Below are 18,691 nucleotides of genomic sequence, written 5' to 3' on the forward strand. Positions count from 1 at the left end.
CAATAGCTTTTTGCTGTAGCTAGCCCGATGTACATCCATCATGCCCCTTGTTGGTGTTTTTAACCCTGCCCATAATTTTTTGAATGGTCCTTTCTTTAGGGACGCCTGGGTGGCTGAGTTAAGCATCTGAGCATCTGACTCTTGATTTCGGCTCAGGTCTTGGTCTCAGAGTTGTGAATTCAAGCCCCACACTGGGCTCCGTGCTGGGCATGGAGCCTACTTAAAATAAATAAATAAATAAATAAATAAATAAATAAATAAATATCCTTTCCTTAAACTCTCTTCAACTGCCTCTTTTGCATCAGCCATAAGTTTCCTCTTGGAACTCTAATCAGGTCACCTCCCCTGCTTGTTTTGTCAAAAATGACCGAATAAACCAAGAAAAGGGAAAACACCAAGTCCAGAAAACAGAGCATTTAGCACAGGAAAAAGACAAAGGTCATTCCCAGTGTGCTGGTGAAGGGGAATTCCAGGGTGATGATTTTGCAGAATGCCTACTCCAGATTGGAGCCAGAGGACAGAAACTTTAGAACAGGACAGAGCCAGGAAAAAGGAAACATATAGATGAGCTGATGTGTTGGAACTAAAAGGAAGTTCTCTTCTGTCAGAGGATGAATGGATGGATTAATCAGAGATTCATAGAAGATGAAGCAAATAAAAAATGGGGTGAGTATTGAGCGCAAGGGGAAGAAAGTCTAACCAGAAAAGAAATGTAATCAGAGTTCATCTGTCAGTACTAGTTAGTCATTATATCACAGGTATTGAGCATTAATTTAACAAAACATTGTTACCTAACTATATTGGGGAAATGTGGGAGAAGAAGTTTATGGCATGGAAAGGAGGGAGGATATATAAAGAAATCTAAATTCTTATCTTCCATAGCAGGAAGTGAATAAACAGAGATGAAAGGGTATATAATGATCTTATAATCATGTCGTTTAGGTAAATTCATAAATTCTAGAAGAAACATTGCAAAAGTTGAGAGGAGTAGGGATCAGTGAGGGGTAGAGGGTAAGGGTGGGCCATGGCATTATCATGTGTCATTATAAGCCTTGTATAACTAATTGGCTTTTTAGCTATGTACAAGTTTTTTATTTAAAAAAAATTTAATTAACCTAATACTTTTCAAAACCCCATAACCTTAGTATATCAACACTCACTGATGCTAAGAGATATTTCAAAATATTTCCTGTCGAGGCAGTTTTTATTCCATTCCAGATTGGCCTTAAATGGGCACTCACCTAGATTTTGTTCTCCTTTTGCCTGTTCCACAGTGCCCAGCTCTCTGTAAGTTCAGAATGCTTTTGAATGTACATTATAAGAAAACCCAACTAAACAAATATCAACAGAACAAGAAATACAGAGGCAGAGCAATCATATACATTTATTCAGCTCCCTGACAAGGCCGTCAGCATTTAGACTCTAGCACCCTATTTTGCCATCATCAGCCTGTGGAATTTTCATCCATGTTCAGTAGATCTTTTTTTTTTTTTTAAGATTTTATTTATTTACTCATGAGAGACACAGAGAGAGAGAGGCAGAGACACAGGCAGAGGGAGAAGCAGGCTCCATGCAGGGAGCCCGGTGTGAGACTTGATCCCAGAACCCCAGGATCACGCCCTGGGCCCAAGGCAGGCGCCAAGCTGCTGAGCCACCCAGGGATCCCCTTGTTCAGTGGATCTTAAAGTGTGTTCCAAGCCCAACAGCATCAGCATCACCTGGAAATTTGTTAGAAATGCAAATTCCCAGCCCTGCTCCAGACCTAAAAGTCAGAAGTCTGGGAGGGAGGCTATATAAAATTTATACCATAGGGATCCCTGGGTGGTGCAGCGGTTTGGCGCCTGCCTTTGGCCCAGGGCGCGATCCTGGAGACCCGGGATCGAATCCCACGTCGGGCTCCCGGTGCATGGAGCCTGCTTCTCCCTCTGCCTGTGTCTCTGCCTCTCTCTCTCTCTCTCTCTCTCTCTCTCTCTCTGTGACTATCATAAATAAATTAAAAAATAAATAAATAAAATTTATACTATAAAACTTAAAACATAACACTTATATTTTAAGTAGCCCTCTGGGTGCTGCTGATACACACTCAAGTTTGAGAACCACCGTGCATGCAAATTACCTCATGGTCACAAAATAGTTGCCACAGTTCCAGACATCACAATATCTTTGAAGGCAAAAAGGAGGAAAAAGGAATGTCTCCAGTGTGGCTGTTCCTCTTATCAAGAATTAAAATGTTTCCTAGAAAGTCCCAAAAGACATTTCCCTTAGAACTCCTGGGCCAGAACTAGATTTCATGGCTCAACACCTAACTATGAAGGCAGCTGGGAAAGTATGGACCTAGCTTTCCAGCCCCTCTGGGGGGAGGCAGCAGGAGAGAAAGGGCTGGGAATGGCTGGGGCCAGCCGGAAAACAACGCCTGCCACAGTGCCACAGTCAGGGCCACAGATACCATCACTCCTGACTCCCACCTCGGAAAGCGGCAAAAGATCCTAACACTTATCTGCAAAAGTAGGCTTAGAACTTCCAAATTCTTCAGCTGGGAGAATTGAAGACATAGAAATCTCATTCTTACTGTCATCTGCCTCTCATGGAACATTGGCTCTGATCATAATTCATTATGTTAAAGGAACCCCTTTCCATCAGAAATGAGCGGGGGAAAGAACAAGAGAGAACAGAGAAACCCATCCTGCCCTAGCAGCTTACAGCAAACTTCCTACACTTTAACATGGAGATTTGACATTGTGGCTACTTTGATACCATTGGCCAAACAGCCCAGCAAAATGTCCTGAGTGGGTACACATCACACAAGAAAAGAAGTGCTTCACTCTGCCTTCATAGCGTTCATCACGGTTTCCAGGCAGCCAGGGAGAAGATTCCAGGCAGGGAGATTAGCATGCAGAAGTAAAAAAGAAGAACCACAAGTTGTTAGAGAGGATGCAGGTGGTGAGCATCAGGAAAAGCTGAAGAAGGGCAGGGGTCAGATCACAAAGGGCCCTCCCTGTGTGTGTGCTGAGGAGGTTGGACTCCACCTTTCTCCTGGTACCATTAAAGCTTGGAGAGCATCTTTACCTAGGGCCACAAATGGCCTTTGGCACTTTGTCAAGGCTCTGCAACGATCTGACAAGTTTCATGGCTGTGTGGGTATGTGCACTTTTCTGAGGAGTGGGTGCTACATGTGTAACCCAGACTAATTTAGGAATCGCTTCTCTCAGGAGTCAAGGAATTAGTCATTAACATTTTTTTTAATCACCAGAATACATTCAGACTCTGGTTTCTAGATCCAGGTTAACTGGAAAAGGATAGAGTTCTGACTAGACCCAGGATTCCATTTTCCCATCCAGAACCTTTTTCTGTGCAATGTCTGCAATGGACAATCTCCAACAAGTGCCAAGAGAGGGACAGGTTCTCCTCAAGCATGGGAGAAACACTTGCCTGTCACAGAGGTCCTTTTCTCTCCAAAAACCTCTCAGTCTTGTCACCATTCCCATACAAGGAGAAAGGAAGACATGGGATATCTGTGAAGAGAGATCTACCAGCTTTCCATCACAGCTATGGCGCTCTAGGATGGCACCCCAGGAAGGCACCAGAAAGTGGAACAGGTGTGGATTTTTCCAAGGGTGGGGGGGCAGGGGTGGAATGAATGCAAAGGAATTTGCCTATGATTTACCCCTGTGATTCCTGGTAAAAAGTAAGATCAATGGACCTGCTCCCCACCTTGAGTCTTAGAAGTCTCAACCCTGGAGGCTCATGATCATTATTTTAATAAGTGGGCAAGCATGGTGGGGCCAAATAGTATCACTCATTTTTCTTGACTCAAAAAGAAATCACTTTACAAAAATCAAAACGAACAACAGAGCTTTAAAAAATGTTTGTTTTAGAAGAGGACACAGAAATGTTCTTCAGGTGACCAAACCTGCTCCCCCGTGGTGTTATTTTGGTTATTTTGGATTAATCCCCGAGTTTAAGAAGACTTTTATGTTCTTGGCCCTTTAAGTACCACACACTGAGAATATTCACCCAAGTAAACTCAACAGACCTCAACAGTTAGCACCCTTGATTAGGTAGGAACTTCCCTCGACCCAGCTTACAGGGCCCTACTTACCCAAACATATGACACAACTAGTGCCTGAACAGGAAGTGGTCCAGATTTGCAAACCACCACACAAATTCGGTTTTGCGCCAATGATACTGTCTTCCTCTTGGCTTTATTTCTTCCCAGAAAGAGACATGTCAGCCCAGTTTCCTCTTTTCCCAAAGTCCTCACTGATTCCTGGACCTCTTCCGGTCATGCTCTTACAGTGTCCTTGGGTAGGGACGCTGACCTTTGTAACCTTTGCTAATCTCCAACACCGTGTGACGGGTCCGATCTGAGCCTTGCACTCTGAGGCACAGGCACTCTGAGGTTCTGTTTGGGTGTCTGCTGAAGGTCATGGCTGGAGAAACCAGTGATTTCTCTGCTGGCTCACCTGGCCTGGTCTCTAGTACTAATGATGTCCAACCGTTGGCTTCATCATGTGGTGCATTCATTGAATTCAGAGCACCTAGCTGGGCTACCATTCCACGGCTTTTTGAGATGAGCATCCCATGGCCACCTACCTGCCCCTCCTCACGAGAGGGAAATTCACCCTCACAGCCTCTTAGAGGGCTGGAGAGCCCACTCCACCAATCTTGACTCTATGGAATGGTTGGAGACAATGCTTGTCTTCTTTCTGACTTACCAGCCCTCTGTCATTTCCAACAGCCGCCTATGAGCTGCCACATTGGGAAAGGTGCTCCGGTAAGTGACCTTAGAAAGGATGAGGAAAGGGTGCTTGGACTGCAGAGAAAATAACATGAGGATTAGAAATAGTAAAGAGCTCTCCACTTATTCACTGCGTGACCTCAGACAAGATACTTAATCTCTATATGCCTCAGGCTCCTATCTTTAGCATGGAATTAAGGGTGGTTATGGGGGCACCTGGGTGGCTCAGATGGTTAAGCATCTGCCTTCGGCTCAGGTTGTGATCCCATCCTAGAATCCAGCCCCTATCCTGAGATCCCCCTGGGATCCCAGCTGAGCCGGGAGTCTGCTTCTTCCCCTCCCTCTCCCTCTGTCCCTCCTCCTGTTCCAATGCTCTCTGTCTCTCAAATAAATAACTAGAATCTTTTAAAAAATAAGAGCTGTTATAAAAATTTGAGATAATGTATGAGACGTATCTGGAATATTGTAGGGTGTTTAACAAGTGGTGCCTATCTTTATTATTAATTATTAATTATAAACAGCAGGGCTATTTTGACCTTCACCCTATCACTGAAGTCATAAAAGTCTTTGCAGTAAATAACACAGCAGCAACATTGACCACAAAAAGCAGAAATAGTAATCTCAGAAAATTTTACAGAAATGCAATTGTGAGAGAATTTAATAAATTGAAAGTCCCAATAGAAAAACAGGGTAGGGGATATGAGCAAGTGCTTTGATTAAAGAAAAACAAAATGATAAATAAATATGAAAAAAACTTTCCTCTCACCAGAAAGAAATACAAATTACTGGAATAATCAAATTCAGTTTCATCTGTTATGTTGGCAAAGCTTTTAAAATTATGATACCCTCATTTGGGCTAGGGGTTGAAAACCAGTAATACTGTATACGGCTGGGAGGAGGGGTGTGTGACTTATTAACCCAACCTCCCAATCCTGGGAACAATTCAGGAATATATATTAGATGTCTCAGAATAGTGCATATCCTATCATGATGATTCCAGTTTCAGGAATTTATCCTTAAGCAGTAATTATAGCTGAATGCAAGGATATTCTTTAAGCACTATTTATAATACTGAAAAATTGGAAACATACCAAAATCAATCCGTAAAAGGTAACTTTCTAGAGGTTACCACCACAGAGTTTCCTAAGCACAAAGACATAAAAGAATTCACATGTACAAAAGATTTAAATCTATATGTTAAAAAAATCAAAAAGTATATTTACAAGCAACCAACAAGCTGGGAAAATATGCACCACAAATTGGCAGAGGGTTAGGATCCTACTACACTACAAATAAAAAAGCCTTCCAAAAGAAAGATAAAGAGTTAGTTAGCTGAAGGCAATTCACAGAAAGAGTATAAATCATGAATAGACATAAGAAAAATATTTAGCCTTATTGGAAGAAATACATCAAGTCAGCAAAAGAAGTTTAATTATAATACCCAGTGTTGTTAAGGATATAGGGAACTATATATTTTCACTAAGTGCTGTTGGAAGTTTGAATTGGTTTAATTTTTTTTTCTGGAAAACCACCAGTGGTATATTAAATACCTTAAAAAAAGAAGAAGAAGAAGAAGAAGAAGAAGAAGAAGAAGAAGAAGAAGAAGAAGAAGAAGAAGATCAGACCCTGTGCTCTAGGGTCTGTGCTTCTAGCACTAGGAAGGAAATGACTCCAAAGGAAATGATCCCCAAAATCCATAAAGAATTATGTACTGTAAAAAAAAATAATTATGTATTGTAACTTTCTTCACAGATTTATTCACAGTTTTGTGAACATAGAGGCTAGTTGAGTAACGTATTTCTGTAGAGGTGGGAGGTTAGGGCAGGGAAATCAGTTGCATGGGTCCCATTGTTTAACTCCTCATGCATACTCTGGTGGACACCACAGATAGATACAAAAATGATTTGAGGGGCACCAGGGTGGCTCAGTTGGTTAAGTGTCTGCCTTCAGCTCAGGTCATGATCCCAAGGTCCTGGGATCAAGCCCCACATCAGGCTCCTTGCTCAGTGGAAAGCCTGCTTCTCCCGCTCCCTCTGTCCCTGCTTGTGCTCTCTCTCTATAAAATAAAATAAATAAAATCTTATTAAAAAATGATTTGAAAAGTATAACATATAGAAAAATACCAGGTCTGAAGACTATTTTTCTAATATGATCTATAAGAAGAGGAAGAAACTTTGACTTCACACTTTTCTCTCCCTCTGCCCTCCAGCCAGATACAATTTCAGTTCTTCTAAAAGTCAGGATTCTCCTCCCCTCTGGGCCTCCATTTGCTGTTCCCCCTGCCTGGAAGATCACACCTTACTCCACACCCCTCATCCCCACTTCATCCCTCCTCTTCCTTTGGCCAGCTCCCACTCAGATCTAGAACCCAAATCATGAAAGGAAACCCTAGAAACATAAGGGTTGATTGTATTTTTAAAAAAAGTCAAACCCCTCTCAAGAATGTGTATAACTGTTGGGTGGGAATGGAGCGCTGAGACTCCAAGGCTTTGCTCACGAAACCCCTGAAGGTGATGCAAACAACTTTATTTTTTATCTTTTTTTTATTTATTTGAGAGAGAAGCATGAGCAGGAGGAGGGGCAGGGGAGAGGGAGAAGCAGGCTCCCCACTGAGCAGGGAGCCTGATGCGGGTCTTGATCCCAGAGCCCGAAGATCACAACCTAAGCCAAATACAGGCGCTTAACCAACTGACCTACCCAGGCACCCTGCAACCAACTTCTAAAAAGGATGGATGAGTCTAGTCAATAGCACAACTTTTGTTTTGCAAGTCTGGGGCCAGAGCTGAATTGCTTAGGATATAATGAGAAAGAAAGAGAATACATCCCCCAATAGGCTTTCTTCTCCAACCTTTATTTATATAGAATTCATCCTCTCTGCTAAATAAATTTTGAATAAATATTTAAGGACTATTGACTTAAGGGCTGCCAAATTAATATCCTGCCCTAGACATTCAAGGAAACATCCAGGTGTTTCTGCCCATCTACACAGTGCAGCTGAAACATCACTTTCACTGTAGCAGGCTCAGTACCGAGCACTCTAAAAAAAGCTTGTAGGATAAATAAGTAATAGGATATAGTAGAACAGAGAAATGACTGGTTCTTTCAGAGAGATTTAAAACTCAGAACCTAAAAAAAAAGATCATGACGTAAGCCCACTTTGTAAACTGGGGTGTTCTGTTCTCCACCAGCTGCTTCCTGCTGGGGGCAGGGGTACATGACCCGGTAGACATAGTTCACAACTGAGAATCAGGGAAGCTGATTTCTTTCTTTTTAACATTTTAATTCCAGTATAATTAACATACAGTATTATATTAATTTCAGGTGTACAATGTAATGATTCCACAATTCTATTCATTAGTGCTCATCACGGTAAGTGTACACTTAATCCCCATCACCTATTTCTCCCACCCTCCTACCTACCCCCGCTCTGGTAACCACCAGTTTGTTGTCTATAGTTATGAGTCTGGCTTTTGGTTTGTCTCTTTTTTTTTTTTTTTTTGGTTTGTCTCTTTTTCTTTGTGTGTTTTCTACCTTAAATTCCCCGTGAGTGAAATCATATGGTATTTGTCTTTCTCTGACTTATTTCACTTAGCATTATACCCCTCTAGATCCATCCATGTCATTGTAAAAGGCAAGATTTCGTTCCTTTTTATGACTGAGTAATATTCCATTGTGTGTGTATACACACACACACACATACACACACACACACATATGACAAAAGAGACTTTCTTTATCCCATTGCATATTCCTGCCTCCCCATCCTGTATGTGTACGCGTATTTATGTATACCACATCTTCTTTATCAGTTCATTTATCAATGGACACCTGTTGACTCCATATGTTGACTATTGTAAATAATGCTGCAATAAACATAGTGGGGGGGCTTATATCTTTTCAAATTAGTGTTTTCATATTCTTTGGGCAGTAGAATCACCAGATCAAATGGTAGTTCTATTTCTAACTTTTTGAGGAATCTCCATACTGTTTTCCAGTGCCTGCACCAGTTTGCATTCTCACCAACAGTGCACAAAGGTGCCTTCTTCTCCAAATCTTCACCATCAGTTGTTTTTTGTGTTGTTGATTTCAGCCATTTTGACCAGTGTGGGGTGGTATCTCACGCTGGCTTTGATTTGCATTCCCTTGTTGATGAGTGATGTCAAGCATCTTTTCATGTGTGTGTTGGCCATCCACATGTCTTCTTTGGAAAAATATCTGCTCATGTCTTCTGCCCATTTTTTTTAGTTGGATTATTTGGGTTTTTTGGTGTTGAGCTGTATACGGTTTTCATATACTTCAGATACTAACCCTTTACCTGATATGTCATTTACAAACAACTTTTCCCATTCAGGCAGTTGTCTTTTAGTTTTGCCAATTGTTTCCTTCGCTGTGCAGAAGCTTTTTATTTTGGTGCGGCTCCAAAAGTTTATTTTTGCTTTTGTTTCCCTTGCCTCAGGAGACATATCTAGAAATATGTTGCTACAGCCAATGTCAGGGAAATTACTGCCTGTGCTCTCTTCTAGGATTTTTATAGTTTCAGGTTTCACATTTAGGTCTATAATCCATGTTTAGTTTATTTTTGTGTATGGTGTAGAAAAGTGGTCCAGTTTCATTCTTTTGCATGTAGCTGTCCAGTATTTCCAATACTATTTAAAGGAACTTTCTTTTTCCCATTACATTCCTTTGTCATAGATTAATTGCCCATATAATCATGGGCTTATTTATGGGTTGTGTCTTTTGTTCTGTTGATCTATGTGTCTATTTTTGTGCCAGTACCATACTGTTTTAATTTCTACAATTCTGTAGTATATCTTGCAATCTAGGATTGTGATGCCTCCCGTTTTGTTCTTTTTCAAGGTTGCTTTGGCTATTTGGAGTCTTTTGTGGTTCCACACAAATTTTAGGATTATTTGTCCTGGTCCTGTGAAAAATGCTTTTGGTATTTTGATAGGGATTACATTAAATGTATAGATTGCTGGGGCACCTGGGACACCTGGGTGGCTCAGTTGGCTAAGCAGTTGACTCTTGATTTTAGCTCAGGTCATAGTGTCAGGATGGTGAGATCAAGCTCCAAGTCAGGCTTCACACTCAACATGGAATCTGCTTGTCCTCCTCCCTCTGCTCCTCCCTGGGTCATACTTGTTCTCTCTCTGTGTCTTTCTCTCAAATAAATAAATAAATAAATAAATAAATAAATAACACATTTTTTTAAGTGTAGATTGCTTTGGAGAGTATATACATTTTAACAATATTTGTTCTCCGAATCCATGAGCATGGAAGTCTTTCCATTTCTTTGTGTCATCTTCAATTTCTTTCATCAGTGCTTTAGTTTCCAGAGAATAAGTCTTTTATCTCTTTGGTTAATTTATCAAGAATGCTGATTTCTAAACCTACCTCTGCTGCTTCTCGTGCAGCTTTAGGCAACTCACTGGACACTAGACATGTTGAAGGCATTAGGTCTATAAAGCACTTGGTATGATTCTGATTAAAACATTTATACTAAAAAAAACATTTATACTCATAAATACAGGGTGAAAAACTCAACTAGGTCAAAATGGTGCAATCAAAATGCCTTGCACAATCTCCCTAATAATGAAAGAAGAAGTTACTTGGCTCTTGCACGTTTTTTCTATCACAGTAGCTCACTCGTAAATGATAGACAAGAACTAGAATTGATGAGGGTGTAGAGAAATGGCCAGGTTCATAAACTGTAGCAGGAGTAGAAAATGGTTCCAAACCTCTTGAAAGTAGTTTGAAACATTTTTGGAGTGGATTTTCAATGCACATACTATTGGACCAATCAACTCCTCTCCTAGAGATTGATCCCCCAGAAATAATAGCAGAGGCACCAGAAGAAGCATATCCAGTGGCATTCACTGTAGCATTGCTTGTGTGATCCTAACACATTCCGGGACTCCTGGCAGCCCAGTCTCCACATGGAGTCACATTCAAAGATGTTTAGCCATCAAAATTAAGTGGCAGTAGAGAAGAATGATAAGGGGATCCCTGGGTGGCTCAGCGATTGAGCATCTGCCTTTGGCCCAGGGTGTGATCCTGAGGTCCCAGGATCAAGTCCCCACATTGGGCTCCCTGCATGGAGTCTGCTTCTCCCTCTGCCTGTGTCTCTGCCTCTCTCTGTGTGTCTCTCATGAATACATAAGTAAAATCTTTTTAAAAAAAGAGAAGAATGGCAAGCTTGTGTCTCTCAAAGAGTGATAAACTTTTCTGTAAGCTGTGACCATACCCCTCCCTAACTTCCAATGACACTGGTCCTTTCCCTGGCCAAACCACCAAATGCAAGCCTCTAACTTTCTGTTCTCTTCCTTTCCTCCTGCCCCATCTCTCCACCTGTTCCTGATCCTGAAGTACAAAGCCTGGGACAGGACGGAATTTTGGGTAGGAGGCAAGATAGTGGCAAAGTGAGGGGAGAAGCTGAGCGAAATGAACTTGAATTTGGTTGGGGAGAGACCACTACTAAGATTTGGATACGGGAAAGCACACGGGTAACTGCAAAAGATTGGAGGCAATATCAATGTCCTTCATTAGTGGGATGTGGCTTTAACATTATGCTGTTATACATAATAGATGCAGGTATTTAAAAAGAAGGGAAATTTTTATGCACTTAGTAGGAAAGACATTCATGATATCTTGACATATTGAAGAAAAGTAAATCGTGCACAGGTGCCTGCATGTGTGTGCGTGTGTGTGCTTGTGTTTGTAGAAACCACTCAAGAGAGACACAGAGGGGACATTTTTAAGAGATGGGAGTCTGAATGCTATTTATTATTTTTGGTTTCTTGTAAAGATGTATTTATTTATCCATAAGAGACACAGACTGAGAGAGAGAGGCAAAGACACAGGCAGAGGGAAGAGCAGGCTTCTTGCAGGAACCCTGATGCGGGACTTGATCCCGGATCCTGGGATCATGACCTGAACCAAAGGGTGGCGCCCAATCGCTGAGCCATCCAGGCGTCCCTATTTTTGTTTTTGTTTTTTTTTGTTTTTTTTTTTGGTTTTTTTTTTTTTTTACAAACAACAATAGACATCAAAACAAAATAAGTGTCAACCTTTTCAAGTTCCTTTCCATTAATGGAAACTCCTCCTGGACTAATCTGGAGGGTGATGGTATAGTTGAAGTGTTGGCTCCAGACCTGGGAATCAGCTGACACCTGCACAGTCGTCAGTGGCCCTGCCCACCGCTCAGCCCTCTCACCCCACCCCCATTCGCAGCTCGGGTGGCTCCCACTAGCGTGATGATTGCCTTGAACACCTCTGCCAAAATCCTCGAGCACATCCTGCAGTGAGAGCTCGAAGAACAGAAGGTGTGAGCTGGAAGGAATCATGCCCATTACTTGCCAGAGCAAACACTCATGAGGAGCCTGTCTCACAGGGGATCTTGGCTGGCCACCAAGGACACAGCCCTGCCCTCATGGCCCTCGCAGTCTACTAGGGGAGCTGTGAAGTCCACAGTCATGCCAATGCCACACGATGCATTCTGATGGGGGGGGGGTGCTGGAGCATGTGGCAGGGGGGAGGAGGGCAGGGGCAGACAACCCAGGGATGGCTCTGGAAAAGGATGATGCCTCCACTTGACCTGAAGAACAGTAAGTGTGAGCTAGCCGAACCGGGAGCTTGATGGCTTCGTGGAAACTGCGCGGCTGCCAGGAGGCAGCATGGCTGCAAGGCCGGGCGCTTGAGGCCACAGGGAGGGAAGGCGAGAGACAGTGTCCTCCAGCAGTAACGATCACAAAGGTTGTTCTAGATCAGCTGATGTAGGAACTTGGTCTGTACCCCAAGTCCATGCGGAGCCCTTGAAGAATTTCAAGCAGGAGACAAACATGACCAAGTCCCTTGGGAGAGACCACGTGGGTTAACTTTTGGAGGGTGTGGGAGGCAGAACAATGTTCCCTCCAGGTATCTGGGGCCAATCCCGGGGACCTGCGACTACGTGACATGAGCCAGCAGGAAGGGCATCGCAGGTGCGATTAAAGTCAGGATCCAGAGGAGGAGCCGGTCCTGGATGAACCTGCTGGGCTCAACCACAAGCATCCATGAAAATGGACAAGGGAGGAAGAAGAGGGATGCAGAGGGGACTTTGTGCTGGAAGAAACGGTCAGAAGGATCTATCGTGGGCAGCCCAGGTGGCTTAGCGGCTTAGGGCCGCCTCCAGCCCAGGGCATGATCCTGGGGACCCGGGATCAAGTCCCAAGTCGGGCTCCCTGCATGGAGCCTGCTTCTCCCTCTCTCTCTCTCTCTCTCTCTCTCTGTCTCGCAAGAATAAATAAATAAAATCTTAAAAAAAAGATAAAGAAAGAAAGAAAGATCTATTGTTGCTGGCTTCGGAGATGAAGGGGCCACAAGCCAGGGGATGCGAAAGCCTTTAGCAGGTAGAAAGAGGAAGGAAATAGACCTCCCTAGAGTCTCCAGAAAGGAAGGCCGACCTGTTCACATGGTGATTTTATCCCAGGGTTGGACTTCTGACCTACAGGACTCTGAGCTACCACATTTGTATCCCTTTAAGCCACTAAGGGTGTGGTCGTTTGGTACAGGAGCCACAGGAAACGAACACCTGGCCTAGACTGCCCTGAACTGACTTAGTAGCGGTAAGGATGTTATTGGGGAGGCCTGGGGGGGTGCTCAGTCTGTTGGGCATCTGCCTTCGGCTCAGGTCATGATCCTGGGGTCTTGGGATCGAGTCCTACATCGGGCCCCCTGCTTAGCAGGGAACCTACTTCCTCCTCCCCCTTGGCCTGCTGCTCCTCCTGCTTGTGCTCTCTCTCTCTCTCTCTCTCTGTCTCTATATCACATGAATAAAGTCTTTAAAAAATATATAAGGATGTTAACGACTCTGCCAGTGTAGACTCGGAAGTGAGGGGCACGGAGGAGAAAGCATAAGCCACCCCTGAGGCCGCCCGCGCCATGGGCACAGCCTGGGTGTGAGGATGGACGTTACAGGTGCTGCTGGGAGAGTTAAGAAGGAAACAAAGAACGCAGTGTCAGAAACTCGGTCCAGGGGATCCCTGGATGGCTCAGCGGTTTAGCGCCTGCCTTTGGCCCAGGGCGCCATCCTGGAGTTCCTGGATCGAGTCCCACGTCGAGCTCCTGGCGTGGGGCCTGCTTCTCCCTCTGCCTGTGTCTCTGCCTCTCTCTCTCTCTCTCTCTCTCTCTCTGTCTATCATGAACAAATAAATAAATCTTAAAAAAAAAACAAAAAAAACTCGGTCCACAGTCGCAAGAGGCCTCGAATTGCATGTCCTGCAGGCGTGTGGAAAGCAGAACTTATAAACAATGAACTACGGTATGTCACCGAGATTTCCAAGCAAAGCGTTGAAGGATGTGGCCTGGCTCCTTCCTGCCACTTGCCTTAAAGACAGGGGACACAGATCCACGGAGAAGAAACAGTCAAACCAACTCAAACCAGGGCTTGATGATGCGGAGCAATTCTCAGCCGATCTGGATTGCAAATGATATCAAGACGAAAAGATTCAGTATCAGGAAAAGTGTGCTTTTTGGGGATCCCTGAGTGGCTCAGGGGTTGGGCGCCTGCCTTCGGCCCAGGGTGTGATCCTGGAGACCAGGGATCCAGTCCCACCTCCGGCTCCCTGCAGGGAGCCTGCTTCTCCCTCTGCCTGTGTCTCTGCCTTTCTCTCTCTCTGTCTTTCATGAATAAATAAATAAAATCTTTTTTAAAATAATAAAAATAAAATAAAATATTTTAAAAAGAAGAAAAGGAAAAGTGTACTTTTAGAGAAAAAGCTGAGGGTGTGACCAGACAACCTTTTGTGAACATCTCAGAAAGATCCAAAAGTCCAAGTATTTGGTCACCATGTAAAAGGTCTTTTTTTTTTAAAGATTTTATTTATTTATTTATTTATTCATGAGAGACACACAGAGAGAGGCAGAGAAACAGGCAGATGGAGAAGCAGGCTCCCTGCAGGGAGCCCAATGCGGGACTCGATCCCAGGACCCGGGATCACACCCTGAGCCCAAGGTGGTCGGATGCTCAACCGCTGAGCCACCCTGGTGCCTCGTAAAAGGCCTTTTGAAGAGACTTAGTGTATGACTCATAGATCACATCGGCTGTCTCAACAGAAGCCAAAAATAGAAACTGAATTATCCAGGGAGCATCTATGAATGAGCCTCTAGCCTAAGGGAGCAAAAATCTGAGACCTACACGAGAGCCCCACAAGGTTCTTGAGACTTTCACACCAGGAGACACAGTGGAACCCAGATGGAGAGGGACAAAGTCTGAAATGAAAGAAGGCTGCGAGGCTCCCAAAATTCTGCAGGCAGGAAAGAGGCTGATAAAATGGCCCTACTGAAAGCAGGTGTTGTCTTTCATGAGAAAGAAAAGAATGACTCACAGGGCTGAGCCTTGAGCCAGAGTATTATCCCTACGCCTTGATGCTTAATGGAATTTGTAATTTCATTTTGAAATTACATGGGACCCATGACTCCTTTATTTCTTCCATTTTTTCCCTCTTTTATCACAGGAATGTCTGTAACTGTGACCATATGTCAATCCCGACCTTCTACTCTGGGAGCAAAGAACTTGTTTTCTGGTTCCATGGGTCCACAGAGGGAAAGCAGCTCCACCCCAACATAGATTACACCGAGTCTCATCTGATACCTAATAGAGATGATAGGGATGATGAGACACAGGAATGTGAGCTGATGAGACTGAGATTTTGGACTTTGAGTTGATACTTTAATGGGCTGAGACTTAAATAATAATAATAATAATAATAATAATAATAATAATAATGGGCTGAGACTTGAGGCACTTTGGGGAACTATCCCAAATGAGGTAAGTATATTTTGCATGTAGGGAGACATAAATATTTGGAGGTCAGAGAGAAGACTGTGGCAGGCACAATAGGAGCCCTCCAAAGACGTCCACACTGTAGCCCCCAAAACCTGTGAATTTATTTGTTAGATTACAAGGCAAGAGGGTCTTGGTAGATATAATTAAGTTAAGGATCTTGCAATGGAGAGATTATCCTGGATTATCTGAGTGGGTCCAATGAAAACATAAGGGTCCTTCAAAGTGGAAGAAGAAAACAGAAGAGAGCAGTGTAGGGACATCTGACCAAGGAAGAATGGTCAGAGAGATGTAAGTCTTCTTTCTGCCTTCGAAGATGGAAGAAGGGAGTCATAAGTCAAGGAATGAGGGAAGCTTCTAAAAGGCAAAGATGTGGGATCCCTGGGTGGCTTGGTGGTTTAGGATCTGCCTTCAACCCAGGGTGTGATCCTGGAGACCCAGGATTCAGTCCCACGTGGGGCTCCCTGCATGGAACCTGCTTCTCCCTCTGTCTGTGTCTCTGCCTCTCTCTGTGTGTGTGTGTGTCTCATGAATGTATAAATAAAATCTTTTATAAATAAATAAATAAATAGTAAAGATGTTAGGAAATGGGCCCTCCCCTAGAGCCTCCAGAAGGGAACATAAGAAGCAAAGGGTAAAACTGAAGCCAAGAGTCAAATTCAGAGGCGGTTGTAATAATCCAAGCAAAAGAGGATGGTGTCGGGGATGAGGCGGTTGGAGGGGGGCGGGGATGGGGGGGGGTGCGGACAGGTGGAAGGATTAGATAAACATATTTGAGTACCCGGACTGGAGCGTGGTGATAAAACCAGGGGAGGAACGGGGCAGAGTCAAGGCCGACACCCATATTTTTGGCGGGAGCAACGGGACAGAGTCCTACACCGCTGGCTGTGGGCTTGGGAGCCAGCAGATAATTTCATTTTGAACATAGCCCCAGCCGGTGGAACATCCGAGAGGCAGCTGCGCAGGCCGGGCTGCGGAAAACAAGGTGGGAAGCGCACAGGTGATAGGGAAGCCAGAGGAGGGGGCAGGTGTCCCAGGAAGCACATGGGGAGGAAGAAGGTGAACAAGGGCGTGCAGCACAAGGAAATCCCCACGGGCTGCAGAAGGAACAGCCAGAGAGGTGGGAGGAAAACCCGAGCACTATCATAGCTCGTGGAAGCCAGGGCCACAGTCCAGCAACGCAGCAGGGCACCGGGAAAGCCCAGTGGTTGGCACCTGCGGCCCCAGTAGAGTGGCCAGATCCGAGGGAGCAGACCTGCTTGGGGCCGCAGCTCAGCCTAGAACGGGCAGCAGGTTCCCTTCCGGGGAGGGACTCACAGGGAAGGGGCATCAGGTCACCTACCCTGTGCTCTGAACACCAGCCCTGGTCCCCGCCTTTGCTTACAAAGTTCCCTCTGCCTAAAGTAAAGGTCCAAAGCTTGCTTGGCACCGTCCTGGGCATCAAGGGGCATCGGTGTTCTCCCCGTCTCCCAAACGGGGAAACTGAGGCTCCGGGGACTGAAGTGCCTTGCGCAGGGTCACACAACTAGCATGCAGTCCATACAGGAGCCGAGTCTAGCTGAATGCAGACTCTAAGCTCTACTTCCCCCAAAGCCACGATCTCTCCCTCGTTGAGTTCCCACTGTGTTTTATCTTCTCTCCCCGTTTCATCTCTCAAGGATTTTTCTCCGGGAGAAAGTACTCAAGTACTCCACTTGGCCCGGTTGCCGGCCGTGTTGCTGCAGCAGAGACCCGCTAGGTGGCGCCAAAGTACCAGACGGCCTGACATACAGCGGGGTGGGGTGGGGGTGATGGGGGGGCAACCCAGGGGCCCCGCCTTCTCTTCTCCCCTCCATGCCCAGTCACCCACCCCATCAGAGCCGGGGAGAGAAAAGCAGGAGATTCGAAGGTTAGAGATTAGAGGACTGAGGAATGTACACTGGAGTGGCCTGGGCCTCAAGTCAAATAGAAGATTCTAAGAATTCTCTAAAAAGAGCTGGGACCTGCAAAAAAAAAAAAGCTTGTGGCAAGGGCTGGGTGTCAGCCCCACTCCCCTGTCTGCCCCTGTCTGTCATCCTTTTTTTTTTTTTTTTTTTTGAAAGGTTTATTTATTCATAGGGGGGGGGGGGATAGGGACACAAGCAAAGCAGGCTACATGCAGGGAGCCCCGACGTGGGATTCGATCCCATGACCCCAGGATTCTGCCCTGTGCTGCAAGCGGCGCTAACTGCTGAGCCACCTGGGCTGCCCCTCTGTCATCTGTGTTTGCACAGAGCCCAACCTGTACAGCCCTACGCTGTGATCTTCCCGGGAAAAGGCAGGAAATGCCCATTATTGGTACCTACCATGAAATGGTGGAAATACAGCTGGGTGCCCTTGGCGAAAACCACTTACTCCTCTAAGCCTCCGTCTTCACATAAAATGGGGATTAATCACAGGACCTACTTCACTGAATGGTTGTGAGGCCTTAACCACAAAGTGCACAGAACGGACTAGTACTATGTATGTCATAGAGCAGGTGCTCAAAAAGTATGATTAGAAATATACAATAATTATAATAATACAAATATGTAAATGATAAATTGTATTATTAATAATTAGTAGTTCCTGGGGGCACCTGGCTGGTTCAGTCCGTGAAGCATGCAACTCTCGATCTCAGGGTTGTAAGTTCCAGCCCCAAACTGGTGTAGAGTTTACTCTTAAAAAAATAAAATAAAATCTTTGCAGTAATTAGCAGTTACTAGCTACCTTTTTTTTTTTTTATAATTATGTCAATTATTTAATTATTTCCTCACCCTATAGGCATGATACACAGTAGGTCCTCGGGAAATATTAGTGGGAGGGAACATTAAAAAAATAAATTTCATACACCCCCCTCCTCTTGTCAGCCCTTGCCCAATAAACTTAGGAGAATCCCCCTTCTCCACACTGAAAAAAAATAAAAAATAAAAATAAAAATAAATTTCAGTCACATTCTCTGGGCTGTTCCAACTTGTAGAGTCTGGAAAGACTTTTTAGAGGTGGAATCTTTAAGGACCACCTAAAGATAATCACACCCTCTTTGATATACAGAGCAGTGCCTGAGGACAGGAAATGCTCAGTAAATGCTTTAAAAGATTTTATTTTTATTTATTCATGAGAGACTCAGGGAA

The 18,691-nt window shown here is 44.4% G+C and overlaps 1 long non-coding RNA gene across 1 annotated transcript; it reads left to right on the forward strand.

Moving 5' to 3' along the window:
• Positions 1–519: 519 nt before the first annotated feature.
• Positions 520–17,471, forward strand: LOC140594335 (uncharacterized). Its single transcript, XR_011995053.1, has 3 exons — positions 520–666; positions 8,060–8,107; positions 17,219–17,471. It is a non-coding gene; the product is annotated as an uncharacterized lncRNA (long non-coding RNA).
• Positions 17,472–18,691: the final 1,220 nt, after the last annotated feature.

The sequence above is a fragment of the Vulpes vulpes genome, chromosome 10 (genome assembly GCF_048418805.1).
Source record: "Vulpes vulpes isolate BD-2025 chromosome 10, VulVul3, whole genome shotgun sequence".
Taxonomy (NCBI): domain Eukaryota; kingdom Metazoa; phylum Chordata; class Mammalia; order Carnivora; family Canidae; genus Vulpes; species Vulpes vulpes.